Source organism: Cynocephalus volans, chromosome 3, assembly GCF_027409185.1.
Source record: "Cynocephalus volans isolate mCynVol1 chromosome 3, mCynVol1.pri, whole genome shotgun sequence".
NCBI lineage: Eukaryota > Metazoa > Chordata > Mammalia > Dermoptera > Cynocephalidae > Cynocephalus > Cynocephalus volans.
The window spans coordinates 69301487-69321537 of NC_084462.1; positions in this window are offsets into that span (position 1 = coordinate 69301487).

The following is a 20051-nucleotide window of genomic DNA, read 5'->3' on the forward strand; positions in this document are numbered from 1 at the left end:
CAGCAGCAGCAGCAGCAGCAGCAGCAGCAGTAGCAGTGGCCTCCTGGAGGGTCTTGGAGGCCCTGGCAGCAACAGCCTCCAGCAACAGTAGTGGCCTCCCCGCCCCCCCGGGGGCATCTCCAGAGGTGAGGGGCCCCATGGATCACAGCCACTCATCCTTTATACTTAAGTCATAACCCAGGACACCTGGGTGCACATGCGCAATTACATTAGACAACAACGAAGGAACACCTGGGCACACGTGCATATTTACATCAAATGCTCAGCAAGATTCTGAACATCTGAGGGGCCCTGACCATTTTCCTTCACTTTCCCTAAAGCCTATCCCATTGGAAGTGTTTGGAGTGTGCGCAGTGGGGGGAGATGAGCCCACCGGGAGAACACTGGGGCACAGCAAGGATAGCTGATCTGCACCCCTATCAGCATAGGACCACTCAGAGAAAACTGGTCAGGAATATAGATCTGCAGGGGGTACAGTTTGCTGAAAAGACTCAGGCCCAGACCAGAGTTTGTACACAGTCCAGGTGCACCAGATCTCAAGAGAGCTGGAAGTACCTATAAAGTCAACCATTAAAACCTGAGCTGCACAAAAAGCCTTCTCCAGGGAATCAGCAGCAAAGCAGCCATTTAGCTCAACCACACAGCTCAAGTACTGGTCCCCACAGGAGGTCCCCCATTTTAGAAGTAAGCAAAGGACAACAAATTAGTTTCAGTACAGAGTTTAAGTGGTGGGAACAGCAAATAATACAATACTCAACTGAAAGAAAAAACAGTACACACAGACCAGAGACAAAGTTTGATATCAACTAGTAAAGGTCTCTATCACCAAAGAACATATATAAAACCTAGATGGTCTGGAAGTCCTTTGGGCTACCAAGCCAGAGAGCGGGGAGGGCTCGGGGCCTCAGCCACGACCCCTGACACCCGCAACCAGTCCTGAGGGTGAGGGCCCGGGGGCCTCAGCCATGCCCCCCAGTTTCCCCCCCCCATACCCACAACCAGCCCAGCGATGACCACCGAGTCACTGCAGGAAGTGCCCTGGGCTCCTGAGCTGGGGTGGTGGGGGGCTGAGGGCTTCAGCCACACCCCTCTAACATCTGCACCCAGCCCAGCAATGGCCAAGCCACTGCTGGAATCCCCCTAGTCTCCCCTGTGGGAATGAGGGGGGTGCCACAGGCCTCAACCCCACCCCTCCTCCTTCTTCCTCCCATCCTATTTCTGTCCCCTTTCCCCTCTCCCCCACCCCCCAACTGCTTTGCAACATCATAGAATGTAAAAAAAAAAAAAAGTAGTATTAATAAATAAATCAACTTAAACAAACAAACAAATAAATAAATGAAAAGCTCCCGAGGTGATTGTCATGGGCAGGCAGCATGAGAAGCTCTGGCTTATTGGAACAAAGAGGGGAGCCTTTGAGACATTCATTCCCTCCTCCTTTTTCAAAGTTTGGTCCTGGTCTCTTTTGCACACTTATCCCCATGGCACTCACAACATGCCAGGGGCCTGAGCATCTTGTTGATAAACCTGCTCTTTCTAAATCTCTGCCCAAACCTTCAGCAGGGGCATGGTCTTCCTGTTTGTTAGCCTAGCAGGCCTTTCTTGAATAACTTGACAGGGAAACTCAGCCAGCAGTATTTTTACAGATGTTTCATTATTTTTAATGAAAACCAGCTCCCTCACCATGTTGGGACATGAAGCTGCCGGACATCCCACTTGAGGTGCTGGCAGAACATCTACACCCTGTGTATGTCCAAAACACCACTGTGTCTGCCCTCTGCCTACCTGCTCCTCCTGACATCCCCATCTCAGCCAGTGATGTCACCATCTCCCGTGTCACCCAGACTAGAGATGAGACCATGTGACATATGTGAAGAATACAGTTTCTAGAGTTCGACTGCTGGGGTTTAAATCCTAGTGACCTTTGACAAATGACTTAGCCTTGCTGAGCCTCAGTTTCCTTTCCCATAAAAGGTGGATAATAATTCCTACCTCATATGATTTGTTAGAATGAAGTGAGTCAATACCTGTGAAATGCTTAGGAACTTGCACATGGTAAAAGCCCAAAGATGTAAGGTTGCCATATTTATATACTCTCCTTTCCCATCTCCCACCTTCAATTGACAACCCAGAGCTGTTAATTCTAGCTCTAAAATGTTTCTGGCATTTAGCGCTTACTTAGTTCCACACATCCTCCTCCCAAGGTCTCTTTGTCCCCAACCCTCCTCTTCAAACTATGCCCCATCATGCCACCAAACCCATCTTACTAAAATAGGGTTCTGGTTGCATAACTTCCCTTGAGAAAAACAACAACAACAAAAAACAATTGTAGGCTGCCTCTTCAAGTATACAGAAAAAGGCCAAACTGCCTTGTATCCCCTGCTGTGCTTATACAACTTGTGGGGAAGGCTCTCTAAACATCACTCAGCTGATACACAGCCCATCAGACTGCAGGGTACCTTCCTGAGCTGGCAGGCCAGCTTCACAGTCCAAACCAGTGTCCATGCCTGGGTCTCATTTACTATTGCATCACTCCAGGGTGTGGCTGGGTTGAAAAGGCTGTCTGGTTTCTGCTCCATAAGACTAAAACACATGAGCAAGTACTCTTTGAAGACACATTGTTTGTCAATTATTTTAAAGTACTTTCCTGTAAAACGCAGACTAGTTTTTTCCAGTAATTTCTGTCCACATAGTCTACTCCTTGTGAGTTGTAAACATGACAGAAAAGCTACCTAGAAGCTAACAGCAAAGATCTAAAGAGGGAAGGATTGAAGCTACAGGGAGTGTCGACTTCTTATTCTTAACACCAACATAGGTCCTGGTGTGCTCATTCCCTTAATGGAAAAAATAATCCTGAAGGCTACAGTCTTAGTACTTCATGCTCATGAAGCATCCCTCGGAATGACAGTCACATTGACTGGATCAGTCCTATGTGGTTCGCTGGTGTGGGGGTGGGGAGAGGGAGGAATGTCAGCCACTCACTGCTGTGGGAGGTGGAATAAATGGGGTAGTGGGAGATGTATTGAGTGTATACAGACCATGGGTGAACCAAGTAAGCCACCTTCTCTTGGACCAATTTCTAGAGGAGCAGCTGTTTGCACAACACCCCTGATTTGGAATCAGCTGTGAGGGGAGCAGACGCAAGCTACACATGTGCCTTGTGATTGTACACAGACATTCAATTTCACTCCACAAACATTCCTGAGCAACTACTGTAGGTAAAAGAAGCAGCAGACTGAAGTGCTTTGGATGATCCTGTGATCCTTGCGTTTATCTAACTGCAGAGTGCAGTAGGTGTAGGCCTGCCTTCTCAACACGGCACCTACAGTTAATCCACCTACATGAATCCACCATGAATTTGGGAAGGTCAGTTTGTTGTGGTAGCCAGAGGCAAATTCTTCCCATTGTTTTGCTATCTCAGCGCCCTCTAGTGTCCAACTGGGACATAGCCTCACCTAGGAGGATCATAACCTGGCATCTGCACAGCGTTGAGGGTATACTCCTGTGGCTGGGGAGTAAGAAAGACCCTACTTTACATTCCAGCCTTGCCACTCGCCAGACTATAAGGCCTGTCTCACTTCTCTAAGCGTCAGTTCTCTCACCTGTAGAATGAGGATGGATGATACCTACAACATGAATGTATTTGTAGTGATTAAAGGGGATAGATAATATTCTGGATATGGAAAGCACAACACCATCCTAGCGTATAGAAATTGCTCCCCCCAAAATATTGTCACTAAAACTCTTGGACACAAACTTATCAGAAGTAAGAAGGATGGGAAAGTCTTATCTAGAGCATTCATCACTCTGTGTTCGCAGATCATGAACCATGAGGTAAGGGAACATGTACCTCAACACATCTTATACTGTCTAACCCATGGCTGGGGCTCAGGAAATATTTTCTGAATGGGCACTGAATAAAAACTTATTTTCTCTAGCCTTGAAAATACTGTACACGGCTGGCTGATTAGCTTAGTTTGTTAGAGCACAGCCTTGTAACACCAAGGTCAAGGGTTTGGTTCTCTGTACCAGCCAGCCACCAAAAAAAAGAAAAAAAGAAAAACAACAAAAAACTGTACAGTATAATATAAATTTAGTGTTTGAAATATCCAAGTAAACTCTCTTGAAGAAAATGTAGATTCTAAGGGCTATATAATTCAGCACTGTTTGTCCTGATACACTGTAGCTCTGAATGCACCTTGGAGTGTCTGTAGGTCTCATCATAATGCATGGAAAAGCATATTCTGCATGATAAAGTCTGGGATGGGGATTCCTGAGCTCTGAACCCCTGAGTAATTTGAAAAAGAGAGTGAGCTCCTGGAATGGATGGGTAGGAGCTTGGTTAAGAGGGGTGAAGACCAGGGGCCAGTAGGGACCCTCGGAAGTCAGGACCCAGGAGAACTCCCAGTCCACCTCTCTAATGTGTAAATGGGAGTGATGGTCTCATCCTGAAGCACCCAGAATACACTCTGATGGGCCAACTCATTAACGAGTGGGCAGATGGATTCAATTATACAATGTATTTGAGTCTCTAATACATCTGCCATGACTTCAGACTTCAGTGGAGAACAGAGAGCAACTGTTATGGACATGAATAAATATTTATTCATCCAAACATTCTTCATCTAATACCACAAGCCCTCAAACCCACAATCAAGAAAAGGAAATAACCAAGACAGACAAGTAGATTAGTTTCATTTTTAAAAACAAGAAATATTATGTGAGAAATTTCAACTATGATACTAATTTTAAGGAGCTAAGTTTTGGGACAAAAGCTTGCTTATTCTGAATTGTACAACCCCTTGACAAAATGGAGATCCAGTTTTGACACTGAGAATTGATAAGAAGCTGGTAGTTAACGGATTTATAGAGTGTGACCTCTGTTCTTTGTTTAGCCTTAAAACAATTTAAGGAAGATTACAACCCCGAAGTACTTTGAAAATAAGAGCCTCACAGGGGAACTTAACAGTGGGTCAAATTAAAGTGCTGGGCTTGGTAGCCTTTACAGATTGGCAAATAATTAGATTTGGGGCCATGAAATGATTGTGAAGAACTTCAGGAGGGGATTTAGTCTCTGCATCAATCCAAACCTTGCTGTCCATCCACGGAGTAAAGAGCTGGGACACCTATGTGAAGAGCAGGATCGCTCAGACAAAAAGTGGGGTTGTACTGAGATCTTATTCTTCAATATCAAAAATACCCATCAACTACGACATAACACCTGTTTGAGAAATCATATTACATGTAAGGTGCTGATAAAAGTTAAGTGAACATCACTGCATGCCAGGAACTGTTTTAGTTGCTAGGAAGAGAGGAATGAACAAGACTCAGGTACGTCCTGCTTTCGTGGTGCTTATATTCTTCTGGGGGAGGCAGGCAATACACAAATACACAAGATAATTTCAGATAATAAATAGTTTGGAAAAATATAAAACAATGAATGAGGTAGAGAGAATGACAGTGCGTGGGAGTGAAAAGCTATTTAAAAAATTATTTTATTTTATTTTATTTTATTTTATTTTTATTTTATTTTTTATTTTATTTTTTTTTCATTTTATTTTGTCGATATACATTGTAGCTGATTATTGCTCCCCATCACCAAAACCTCCCTCCCTTCTCCCTCCCCCCCTCCCCCCCCAACAATGTCCTTTCTGTTTGCTTGTTGTATCAACTTCAAATAATTGTGGTTGTTATATCTTCTTCCCCCCCCCCGGTTTGTGTGTGTGTGTGTGTGAATTTATATATTAATTTTTAGCTCCCTCCAATAAGTGAGAACATGTGGTATTTCTCTTTCTGTGCCTGACTTGTTTCACTTAATATAATTCTCTCAAGGTCCATCCATGTTGTTGCAAATGGCAGTATTTCATTTGTTTTTATAGCTGAGTAGTATTCCATTGTGTAGATGTACCACATTTTCCGTATCCACTCATCTGATGATGGGCATTTGGGCTGGTTCCAACTCTTGGCTATTGTAAAGAGTGCTGCGATGAACATTGGGGAACAGGTATACCTTCGACTTGATGATTTCCATTCCTCTGAGTATATTCCCAACAGTGGGATGGCTGGGTCGTATGGTAGATCTATTTGCAATTGTTTAAGGAACCTCCATACCATTTTCCATAGAGGCTGCACCATTTTGCAGTCCCACCAACAATGTATGAGAGTTCCTTTTTCTCCGCAGCCTCGCCAGCATTTATCATTCATAGTCTTTTGGATTTTAGCCATCCTAACTGGGGTTAGGTGGTATCTCAGTGTGGTTTTGATTTGCATTTCCCGGATGCTGAGTGATGTTGAGCATTTTTTCATATGTCTGTTGGCCATTTGTATATCTTCCTTAGAGAAATGCCTACTTAGCTCTTTTGCCCATTTTTTAATTGGGTTGCTTGTTTTCTTCTTGTAAAGTTGTTTGAGTTCCTTATATATTCTGGATATTAATCCTTTGTCAGATGTATATTTTGCAAATATTTTCTCCCACTCTGTTGGTTGTCTTTTAACTCTTTTAATTGTTTCTTTTGCATGCAGAAGGAGAAATCAAGAAAGCCTGCCCATTTACAATAGCCACCAAAAAAATAAAATACTTAGGAATTGAGTTAACCAAGGATGTGAAAAATCTCTATAATGAGAACTACAAACCACTGCTGAGAGAAATTAGAGAGGATACAAGAAGATGGAAAGATATTCCATGCTCTTGGATTGGAAGAATCAACATAGTGAAAATGTCCATACTACCTAAAAATTTTTTATTACAAAAAATTTTCAAGGAAATACAAAGTACAGAACTTAAAGAATCCTAACATGTTCCCCATTTCCAACAATTATCAATTTTTCTTGTATTTACTTCATTTGGCCCTTTCCCTATCTTTCCTTCTTTTTTTTTTTTGGCCAAAGCATTTTAAAACTAATATCAGACTTCATTCATTTCACCCTTATATACTTCAGTATGTTTCTCCAATAATTAAAAGCCAGACAACGTTTTAAAAAACTTTTGTTTAAACAAATGTATAATTCATAAAATTTTTATATTACAAATTAGAAAATTATAAATCATATAACATTATAATACAACTTGAAATTTTAACTCTAATTATAGCTATATAGAACATATTATTATAAAATTATAAATTACTAAACATTATAAAACAACCTTAAGAATAAAACTGCATAAATAAATCTAATCACCTGAACTTAGCAACTGAATTAAAATGCTTTTTCTTCCATCTTTTTAAAAACATTTTTATAACATTATAACATACTATTGAAAAGTACACAAATCATAAGAGTACAGCTTGCTTCAGCATCATAAAGTGAACACATCTGTATAACGACCACTCCAGCACCCCAGGTGTGTTTGGTTTTTTCCTTGCAATTTATTTATTAAAGAAACTGGTCATCATCATATAGTTTTCCACCTGTTGGATTCATTCAATGTTTCTTCCCTGTATTTTCTGTAAAATAGTCTTAGATCTAGACTCTGCACCAGGGTCAGGATCTTTGGCCTCGGAGCCTGAGGCAAAGAAAAAATCAGCAATACCGATCCTGTCTCTAAAATTTTTATATTTTGTTCATCATGGATTTTTTTTTGCCTTAATTGTGATTTAAAAAAAAATTCCATCAAAATGTTTTTTATCTAGATCACTGAGTTTTTTGGCATCCTCAAGTCTTAGCCCTGGCTAGAGGCTTGGTCAGTCTCAGTTTCAGTTTTTTTTTTTTTGCAAGAAACCTTATTGCTGACTGTGTATCCTTCCTGCATCACATTAAGAGAGACTAGCCATCTGGTTATCTCTTTTTGTTATGTTAAGAATGTAAGTGGAGGATATCTGCTCTCACTGCAACTGTTTTATATTGTACTGGAAATCCTAGCAAGTATAATAAGACAAGAAATAAGAGGCATTCGGATTGAAAAGGAAGGAATAAAACTGTCTCCTATCACAGATGACATTATTGTCTACCTTGAAAATCTCAGGGAATCTACAAAATAAACTTTTAGGACTAAGTGTGTTTAGCAAGGTCATGGAATAAAAGGCCAACATACAAAAATCAATTGTATTTCAATACCTACAAATAAACAACTGGCAGCTGAAAATTTAAAAACAGTACCATTTATAATAGCTCCAAAAAGAATATGACATACTTAGCTATAACTCTAACAACATATATGCAGGATTGATATGCTAAAAACTATAAAGCACTGATGAAAGAAGTCAAAGACCTAAATAAATGAGGAGACACATTCTGTTCATGTATCAGAAAATTCATTATCATTAAAATGTTAAACTTCTCCCAATTGATCTACAGATTTGAGTCAACCACAGACAAATTCCAGCACAATTCTTTGTAGATCTGGACAAGCAGATAATAAAATTTATATGTTAAAGTAAAGGAAATAGAATATCCAAAACAATTTTGAGAAAGAACAAAGTTGAAGACTCCAACTACCCAACTTTAAGATGTACTATAAAATAAAACTAGTGATCATAACAGTATGGTACTGACTCTTTAGTCAGAGATAAATATAACAGAATAGAGACTCCACAAACAGATTAATAAAATATGGCCAATTTTAAAGAGTTTTATTGAGGTATAATTGACTTACAACAAACTGCACATATTTACTGTATACAGTTCGATGAGCTTTGACATATGTAAACATTTGTAAAATCATCACTCGAATCAAAATAATGAGCATATTCACCATTCCCAAAAGTTTCTTTTTATCTTTTAGTAATCCCTCCTTCTCATCCCTTTCCACCTTGACTCCTGGGAATCACTGATCTGCTCTCTGTCACTTATATTAGTTTAGATTCCCCAAAGTTTATATTAATGGAATCATACAGAATGTACTTTATGTCCTACTTTCTGAACTCAATATAATTCTTTTGAGAATCATCCATGTTGTAACATGTATTTTATTGTATGCATGTACCACACTTGGCCTGTCCATTCAGTTGTTGACAGGCATTCAGGTGTATCCTGTTTTGGTTATTACAAATAAAGCTGCTATGAACATTCATGTACAAATCTTTATGAGGACATATGCTTTCATTTCCCTTGGATAAATACTTAGGAGTAGAATGGCTGCATCACACGGTAACTGTGTGTTTAACTCTTAAAGACACTGACAAACTGTTTTCCAAAGTGGTTGTACCATTTTACATTCCCATCAGGACTGTATGAGAGTTCTTCATTACATCCTAGCCAACACTTCGTATGATTAGTGTTTTTAATTTTAGCCAGTCTAAATGTGTGTGGTGGTAGCTTACTGTGGTTTTCATTTTAATGCTTCCAATATAAAAGATCATTTCCAAATGTTAAGGATTTTTTCATGTGCTTATTTGTCACCTGTGTATCTTCTTTTATGAACTGTTGGTTCAAAGTTTTAACAAAAGTATGAAAGTAATTCAGCAGATTGTTTTTTCAACAGATGGTGCTGGAACAATTGGATTTTCATAGGCAAAGTTTGAATCTCAACCTATACCTCACATCATATACAAAAATGAAAATGAATCATAGACCTAAATGTAAAATTTGAAAACTATAAGACTCAGATTATAAAAAAGAGAGAAAATCTTCATGATCTGGGATCACAAGAGTCTTAAAATAAAAACACGATAAATTGAAATTCATTGAATTAAAAACCTTTAGTATGTGAAAGACACTAAGAGAGTGAAAAGATAAGCCACAGACTGGGAGAAAATATTTGCAAATCACATATCTGACAAGGGACTTGTATTTTGAATATATATAAGATCTCTCAAAACTCAACAATAAGAAGACAATCCAATTTTTAAAAATGAGAAATTTGAACACACACCTCACCAAAGAAGATATCCAGATGGCAAATAAACATATAAACACCTGTTCAACCTCATTAGTCACTAGAGAAATGCAAATTAGAAACCACAGTGAGATACCATTACATACCAATTATAATGGCTAATACGGAAAATCCTGATAATACCAAGTGATGACAAGGTTGCGGAGCAACTGGAACTCTCATACATGGCTGGTCAGAATGCAAAATGGTACAAGGCAGGCATTCTAGAAAACAGTTTGATATTTTCCTATAAAATTAAACATATACCTATGATTTGATTCAAAAATCTCATTTGTAAGTATTTATTATAGAGAAATGAAAACTTACACTCCCACAAAAATCTGTACAAAAATGTTTATAACAGCATTATTCATAATTTCCCCAAACTGGAAAATACCCAAATGTTCTCCAATGAGTAAATAGACAAACAAATTGTGGTACATCCATACAATGGCATACCACCAGGCAATAAAAAGGAACGGGCGTTTGATACACACAACTGTTGATGAATCTCAAATGCTTTATGCTAAGTGAAAGAAGCCAGTCTCAAAAGATTATATATTGTTTGATTCTATTTAAATGGCATTCTAGAAAAGGCAAAACTATAGGAATAGAGAACAGGTCAGTTGTTGCTAGGGGCTGGGGGAGAAACTGACTACAAAAGGCAGCATGAGGTAATCTGATTGGTTATCAGAATTGTACCCTGTTTGTGGTGGTGATTACAAAAATCTATGCATGTGTGAAACCTCATAGAACTAGTCAACAACAAAAGTGAAGTTTACTGTATGTAAATTTGAAAAAGTAATAAAAAATGATTTATCAGTGGTTTCAGGTGTGTGTGCATCCTGCCCTAACCTAACAAATCCCCAAACCTGAAGTGCTTGATGATTAAACTAAAGACCAGTGCAGCTGAAGCTTAAAAAGCTGAGGGGAGAGTGTCACACAGTGAGGTAGAGAGATGGGCAGGGCAATCCCATGTAGGGATATAGAAATACTTGGAAAGAAATCTACGCTTCTTAAAGATCATTCTGGCTGCTAGATGGAGAATGGACATATAATAGTAAATTATGTGAGAAGTGCTTTTTCATTTAAAAAAAAGATTAAAGAGAAAAGTAATCATACTTTGAGAAAAGAGGACCAAATAATTGAACTGAAACTGAAGACTGGGAGGAGGAAGAAAACAGTTTTGCTTTTAAAATGTGATTTCGCCTTGTGGCTAGAATTTCCTTGTTTGGCCAGCTCCAATGATGCAGAGCCAGGGCTCCTTCCAGTGCATTTTCTTGGCCTTTTGACTCAGAATAAACAAACATGGTGTCTCCAAGCTTTTCAGAGGGTCTCGGGTAAAGGGTGATCTGATCCAGACCACAGATGCCTCATTGTCAGCTTCATTGTCAGCGTCCTTGCAGCTCATAGTTGGTGCCCTGTTGCTATAAACATACTACTCAGGAGGCCTGGGCAAGTTTGAACACCTCCCAGAGCTGGTTTCTATGCCATCCCAACTCCTCCAGGGCAAATGAGGCTTGACCATGGAGAACGGAGCTTTATGGGTAGGACTGGCACCTCTGACCTCAGAAAGCACTGGAAAATGAGTGTGGTCAAGGTTGTTGAGAGCCCTCTGAGTCATCACTTGAGGTGGCTTCACATTTGACAGACCCTCTGGCTGGCTGCAAAAGCTTCAATCAAACCCCCAAGTCCGGGTTGACACAATGGCTATACAGACACAAATTCTGTTTTAAAAAGAGACAGATTTCAGCCTGAGCTCCAAGAATTGTTGACTCCTACCTCTTTGCTGTTCCAGGGTAGCTGATTTCCATTCAGAGGGGCCATTTCATTTGGTTCCTGGGATGTTTCTGTACCTTTTTCCTATTTTATTTCTTCAAAGTCCTGGTCATATTGGTCTTGGGAAAATATCTCCTCAATGAAAGGGCTAGGCTTGCCCCCTTGGAATCACTTAGCCTGAGGACAGCAGCCAAGCCCCGTGGCTCCATTTCAAGTTCACTTTTAAATGGAAACCATTTCTCCGTACCCCACAGATATGTAAAACCAACTATGTTACAATAAAAATAAATAAATAAGTAAATGGAAATCATTTGATGCCCATTGCCAATGCAAGTCTTTGAATGTACTGAAACAAAGGGGAGAGTTCTGACTCAGAGATTTAACTTTCCATCTACACAGACACTGGTAATTAATGTACTAAAAAAAATAAATAAGTGGGCAGCTCCCACCTGGCAGCAGGCAGGAGCATGCTCAGGGTCCCAAGAAGGAACTGTGGGCAGCACCCCCAGCCCAACAGTAGGCAGGAGTACACAGAAAACACCACTTCAATGCTGGTGGCCCACCATAGCCACCACCACAGTCACAGTTGCTGCAAAGCAACTTGCCACCACAATAGCAGCCACAGCCACCGTGCAGGTGGCCTGCCAGACACTTAACTGTGTTGACACAATGAGAGTCATCAGTGGAGACCATAAAAAGAAGAGAACACCTCTCTCTCTTCAAAACCCACTCCAGAATAATAGGAGAAGCAACTGCTCTACCAGATGACCAGACATCAACATAGAGATACTAGAAATATCAAAATCCAAGAAAATATGACACCACCAAAAGAATACAGTAGCTCTCAAATACCAGACCCTATAGAGCAGGAAACCCTTGAAATGACTGAAAAGGAATTCTGAACAACAATCTTAAGGAAACTCAATGAGATACTGGAAGACTCAGTTGGACAACATAATGAAATGAGAAAAAAAAAATCCAGGATGTGAACAAAGAAATTAATACCTTATAAAAGAAAGTAGCAGAACTCATGGAACTGAAAGATTCATTCAACAAAATAAAAAACACAACTGAGAGCTTAAGCATCAGGCTAGAACAAGCAGAAGAGAGAATTTCTGATGCTGAAGATAGTCTTTTTGAAATAACCCAGGCAGACAAAAAAAAAAAGGAAAGAAGAATTTTAAAAGATGAAGAAAATCTAAGAGAGTGAGCAGATAACCTTAAGTGCACAAACACTGGAATCATGGTATTCCAGAAGGGAAGGAAAAGGAAAAGGCATGAAAAACCTATTCAACAAAATAATAAAAGAAAACTTGCCAGGTATAGAGAGAGACATGGACCTTCAGATCCCGGAAGCTCAAAGATCCCCAAACAGATTCAGTGCAAAAAAGTCCTCTCCAAGACACATTATAGTCAAGCTGGTGAAGCTCAGGGACAAAGACAGAATCTTAAAAGCAGCAAGAGAAAAGCATCAAGTCACCTATAAGGGAGCCCCATCAGACTAACAGCAGCCTTCTCAACAGAAACTCTATAGGCCAGAAGAAGATGGAATGATACATTTAAAATACTAAAAGAAAAAAATTGCCAGCCAAGAATACTAAGCCCAGCAAGGCTATTCTTCAGGAATGAGGGAGAAATAATGTATTTTCCAGACAAATAAAAACTGTAGGAGTTCACCACCATATGACCAGCCTTGCAAGAAATCCTCAAAGGAGTTTTGTGACTGGAATTTGAAAAATGATAATCACCACCATGAATATACAAGAAAGAACAAAACCCACTTGTAGAACAAAAATGCAAATGAGAAAGAGATAGAAACTAAATCTTAACACAACAAAAAACCAACAAAGATCAAACACAAACAATAAAAGGGGAAGAAAGGAACAAAAGATATTTCAAACATCCAAAAGAAAATTAATAAAATATCAGGAGTAAGACAATACCTTTCAATAACAACCCTAAATGTAAATGAATTAAACTCCCCACTCAAAAGACACACATTGATTGGATTAAAAAGCTAGGCCCAATTAATATGCTGTCTTCAAGAGACTAATCTCACCTGTAAAGACATATACTGACTAATAGTGAAGGGATGTAACAAGATAAACCATGCAAATGGAAACCAAAAATGAGTAGGAGTAGCTATTCTTATATTGGATAAAAAAAGACTTCTTTAAACCAAACGCCATAAAAAGAGACAAAGAAAGCCACCATACAATGATAAGTGGATCTATCCAACAAGAAGACATAACAATCATAAACATTTTTACACCTAACACTGGAGCACCCAGATATATAAAGCAAATACTACTAGGCCTAAAGTAATAGATAAACCCAATACAATAATAGTAGGGGACCCAGACACCTCTCTGCCAGCACTGGATAGATCATCTAGGCAACAAATCAAGAGAGAAACACAAGATTTAAACTATACTCTAGACCAACTGGACTAGGCAGATATCTATAGAACATTTCATCCAACAACCACAGAATATACATTCTGTTCATCAGCACAAGGAATATTCTCCAGAATAGACCATATGTTAGGTCACAAATCAAGTCTCAACAAATTTAAAAAAACTGAAATCATTTCAAGTATCTTTTCAGACAGTGATGGATTGAAACTAGAAATCAATAACAAGTGAAACTCAGGAAACTATACAAACACATGGAAGTTAAACAACATGCCCCTGAAAAACCTATTGGTCCATGAAGAAATTAAATAGGAAATCAAAAAATTTCTTGAAACTAACAAAAATAGACACATCATATCAAAACTTGTGGGATACTACAAAAGTAGCACCAAGAAGGAAGAAGGAAGTTTATCAAAAGAATAGAAAGATTTGAAATAAACAACCTGACACTATACCCCAAAGAACTAGAAAAACAAGAATAATCCAATCCCAAAATTAGTAGACGTAAATAAATTAGTAGAAATAAATAAGATCAGAGCAGAACTAAATGAAACAGAGACACAAGAAATGATATAAAAGACAAATGAAACAAATAGTTAATTTTTTTTTTAGAAGATAAACAAAATAGACAAGCCATTAGCTAGGCTAACTGAGAAAAGATGAGAGAAGATCCAAATAACAAAAATTAGAAATGAAAAAGGAGACATTACTATCGAAACCACCGAAATACAAAGAATCATTAGAGAGTATTATAAACAACTATATACCAACAAATTAGAAAACCTGGAGGAAATGGGTAAATTTTTGGACACATACAGATTACCAAGACTGAACCAAGAAGAAACAGAAAATCTGAACAGACCAATAAAAAGCAACAACAGTGAACCAGTAACCAGCAGTTTCCCAACAAAGAAAAGCCCAGGACCAGAAGGCTTTACTGCTGCATTCTACCAGACTTTTAAAGTGGAATTAATACCAATTATCTTCAAACTATTCCAAAAAATTGAAACAGAGTCCATTCTCCCATACTCATTCTATGAGGCCAGCATCACTCTGATACCCAAACCAGACAAAGATACAACAAAAGAAAAAAACAAAAAAAACAAAAAAAACCTGCAGGCCAATATCTCTCATGAACATAGATGCAAAAATCCTCAACAAAGTATTAGCAATCAGAATACAGCAACACATCAAAAAAAATTATGCACTATGATCAAGTGGGATTCATCCCAGGGACACAAGGATGGTTCAACATACACAAGTCAATAAACGTGATATACCACATCAAAAACATGAAGGACAAAAACCATATGATTATCTCAACAGACACAGAAAAAGCAATTTGACAAAATTCAACATCACTTTATGATAAAGACTCTCAGAAAATTAGGTTTAGAAGGAAAGTATATCAACACAACAAAAACCATATATGACAAACCCACCACTAATATTATTCTGAATGGGGAAAAGGTGAACGTTTTTCCCTTAAGAACAGGAACAAGACAAGGATGCCCACTCTCACCACTCCTATTTAACATAGTATTGGAAGTACTAGTCAGAGCAATCAGGCAAGAGAAAGAAATAAAGGGTATCCAGTTTGGAAAAGAGGAAGTCAAACTGCCTGTTTGCAGATGATATGATCCTGTATATAGGAAAACCTAAAGACTCTACCAAAAAACTCTTAAAGCTGAGAAACAATTTCAGTAAAGTTGCAGGATACAAAATCAACACACAAAAATCAGTAGCTTTTTTATATTCCAATAATGAACTAGCAGAAAAAGAAATCAAGAAAGCTAGCCCACTTACAATAGTTACCAAATAAAAATAAAAATAAAAATAAAATAAAATACCTAGGAATCAATTTAACCAAGGAGGTGAAAGATCTCTACAATGAGAACTACAAATCACCGCTGAAAGAAATTAAAGAGGATACACAAAGATGGAAAGACATTCCATGCTCTTGGAATGGAAGAATTAACATTGCAAAAATGTCCATACTACTTAAAGTGATCTACAGATTCAATGCAATCCCCACCAAAATACCAATGACATTTTTCACAGAAATAGAAAAAGCAATCCTAACATTCACATGGAACAACAAAAGACCTCAAATAGCCAAAGCAATCCTGAGCATAAGTAAATAAATAAAGCCAGAGGCATTATACTACCTGACTTCAAATTATACTACAAAGCTATAGTAATCAAAACAGCCCATGCTGCTGTTTTACTGGCATAAAAATAGACACTCAGACCAATGGAACAGAATAGAGAACTCAGAAATCAGCCTACATACTTAGAGCCAACTTATATTTGACAAGGGCAACTGGAGCATACAGTTGGGGAAAGGACGGCCTTTTCAATAAGTGGTGCTGGGAAAACTGGACATCCACATGTAGAAGAATGAAACTAGACCTGCACCTCTCACCATATGCCAAAATCAATTCAAAATGGATCAAAGACTTATTATAAGACCTACAACTATAAAACTACTAAAAGAAAACACAGAGGAAATACTTCAGGGTGTAGGACTGGGCAAAGACTCTATGAATAAGATCCCAAAAGCACAGACAACAAAAGGAAAAATTAAAAAGTGGGATTATATCAAACTAAAAAGTTTCTGCACAGTAGAAAAAATAGTTAACAAAGTGAAAAGACAACCTACAGAATGGGAGAAAATATTTGAAAATTATGCATCTAACAAGGGATTAAAATCCAGACTATATTAGGAACCCAAAAAACTTCACAGTAAAAAAAACCCAAGTAACTTAGTTAAAAAATGGGCAAAGGAGCTGCACAGGCATTTCTCAAAGGAAGATATACAAATGGTGAACAGATATGTGAAAAAATGCTCAGCATCACTCAGCACTTGAGAAATGCAAATCAAAACCACACTGAGATATCATCTTACACCAGATAGACTGGCCAGTATCAAAAAGACAGAGAATAACAAGTGCTGGAGAAGATGCAGAGAAAGGGGAACCTTCCTGCACTGTTGCTGGGACTGTAAATTGGTGCAGCCACTATGGAAAACAGTGTGGAGGCTCCTCAAACAACTACAGATAGACCTGCCGTACCATCCAGCAATCCTGCTGCTGTGGGTGTATACTCAAAGGAATGGAAATCATCATGTCAAAGGGATACCTGCACTCCCATGTTCATCACAGTTTTGTTTACAATAGTCAAGAGTTGGAACCAACCTAAATGTCTATCAATGAACAACTGGATAGGGAAATACTACTCAGTCATAAAAGGGAATGAAATACTGCCACTCACAGCAACATGAATGAACTTAGAGAAAATTATGTTAAGTGAAATAAGCCAGGAACAGAAAGAGAAATACTGCACTTCTCACTCATAAGTGGAAGGTGAAAAAACAAAACAAAAAGAATAAAGAAAGATACAACAATTACAATAATTAGTTGAACTCTCAAAAGAAGAGAACAGAACTGAGGACACTGGGGCGGGGTGGGGGAGGGGATAGGGTGAAATTGGTAAAGGGCCACAAAAAATGTTTACACTGTGTAAGGATAAAATAAAAAATTAAATTAAAAAAAAGACCAAAAACTATTTTTTAAAAAAACTGATAATAAAACTTACCTTTAATTGGCATCAGAAAACCCAATAAAAGAGTATTGGTCACTGAGTTCCCTAGAGCTTTTTCATGTGTTCACTGCAGTCAGTGTTGAAATTATTAGGATCAAGATGACATCTGAGAAGACGAAAAACTGAAACAAGACCTGAGACGGGGGTCAGGAGAGGTGGGTTCAAGGTATGGGTCTCAGGTTGAATAGCTCTGTGACCTTGTGGACATCCGTGGGTCTCAGTTTCTCATCTCTGGGTCTCAGTTTCTTCATGTGTAAAATAAAGGGTGAGAACTTGGTCTATGACTTCAAAACGTGTTAAACCTGGAAAATTTTCATTCTGCTCAGGCTCTCCAATTTTCACCTCTGGTCTTAAACTTTCCACCTTCTCTTTACTGCGTATGTCCTCATATCCATGAGAAGTCTTGACTATCCTGATACTGTCCAAAACTGAGTTAAAAATCACAGCTTTAGATCAGCCTTCTCAACCAACCACATTTCTCCTGCTTTATCTCACTAATGAAGGAATTTATGGTGTAACCTAAATGGCAGCTTTTCTTTCTTCCTTAAGGGTCACCTCGCTCTATATTTGGGAGGGTGGGTTGTCTCCCTTCTCCCACATCTGAGTTCTCCCCTGGTCTCTGTCCCTCTGTGTTCTGTTCTCTTCTAGTGGCTCTGGGTTCTGTGTGGGCCACGACTCAGGTCATCACTGTCAAGGCCACCCTGCACCCAGCTACTTCCTGTGCAGTGGTCTACATGCAGGGGAGGCAGTGAATGTCTCTTCTCTCTTTACAACATTATCCCATACAAGGGAATAAATATATCCGACTATGTTAAGGTTGAAAAAATTAAAGGAAGTTACAACATATAAGAGAGAATTTTAAATGGCCATCAGTTCCATTTTTCTTGGGCTCACAAGGAAAACCATCTAATAAACATTTCACAGGAGACTCTTTAGGTGGTGCTTTCAGTTCCTAATCTTGTTTATTTGATCTTATATTGGGAAAATATAGGAAAATGGTCACGGCCCCTCAGATGTTCAGAATCTTGCCGAGCATTTGATGTAAATATGAATGTGCACTCACGTGTTCCTTGGTTATTGTCTAATGTAATTGTGCATGTGTCCCCAGGTGTCCTGGGTTATGGACTTAAGCATAAAGTATGAGTGGCTCTGATCCATGGTGCCCCCTGCCTCCGGGATGCCCCCAGGGTGCCACAGGGAGGCCACTACTGCTGCTGGAGGCTGTTGCTGCCAGGGCCCCTGGGACCCCCTGAGAGGCCACCACCGCTGCATCTGCTGTAAGCTGCTGCTATGGACTGAGCTCGTGTCATCTGTCAATAACTCCCGGGATCTTTCTCAGTTACCTAGGGCTTGTGGACCTTCGTGTGAACGGTTTGTTACCCAGTCTGTACAATGGGTTTGAAGCGTCTGTGAGCCCTAGCCCTGTTGGCTTTAGTTATGAGTAGCTTTAACAGTACAATTGGCATAGCTATTAGCTATTGCTTCAACCGGACAACTGGCATAGTTGCCTAGCTTTACACCTTATCTGTCTTCCTTTCAGAGAGACAGCCTCCTTCAAACCTTCCCTTTCTGGGGTATTGCTGTGGTTTGGATGTGTTCCCCCCTACCCCCAAAAGCATGTGTTGGAAGTTCAATCCCCAATGTAACAGTATTAAGAGGTGGGGCCTTGTAAAGCTACATGGCTATGCCAGTTGTAGGGTTGAGGCAATAGCTACACTAATTGTATGGCGAGGCATTTCATAACTAAAGCCAAAATGTTTCATTATTTTAGTTACACTAAGTTTCTATTTGTATTGTCAGGCCTAGGGCTCAGACTCTTCAAGCCCATTGTACAGACTGGGTCACCAGACCCCTCACACGGAGGCCCACACTAAGTAACTGGGAAAGATCCCGGGAGCCACTGGCAGATAACAAGCTCAGTCCTCAGCAGTAGTAGCAACAGCTTACAGCAGCAGTAGCTGCAGAAGCAGCAGGGGCGGTGGCCTCTTGGGGCATTCCGGAGGCATCTGAAGGGCATTGGCAACAACAGCCTCCAGCAGTAATAGTGGCCTCCCCAGCAGCATCCCGGGGGTGGAGGACCCTGGGGATCAGAGCCACTTGTCCTTTATACTTAAGTCCATAACCCAGGACACCTGGGTACTCATACACAATTACATTAGATAATAACCAAGGAAGCCCTGGGTGCACATGGCTATTTACATCAAATGCTCGGCAAGATTCTGAACATCTGACGGGCCCTGACCGTTTTCCTATATTTTTCCAACAGGCCTTTAAGAGGTGATTAGGCCATGAGGGATCTGCCCTTGTGAGTGGGTGTATTGCTAAGTGACTACGCCAGTTGTATGGCTAGTCAATTCATAACTAAAGCCCAAATGTTTTATTTTAGTAACACTAAGTTTTCCATTTGTATTGTCAGGGCTAGGGGTTAGGGCCCACAGACCCTT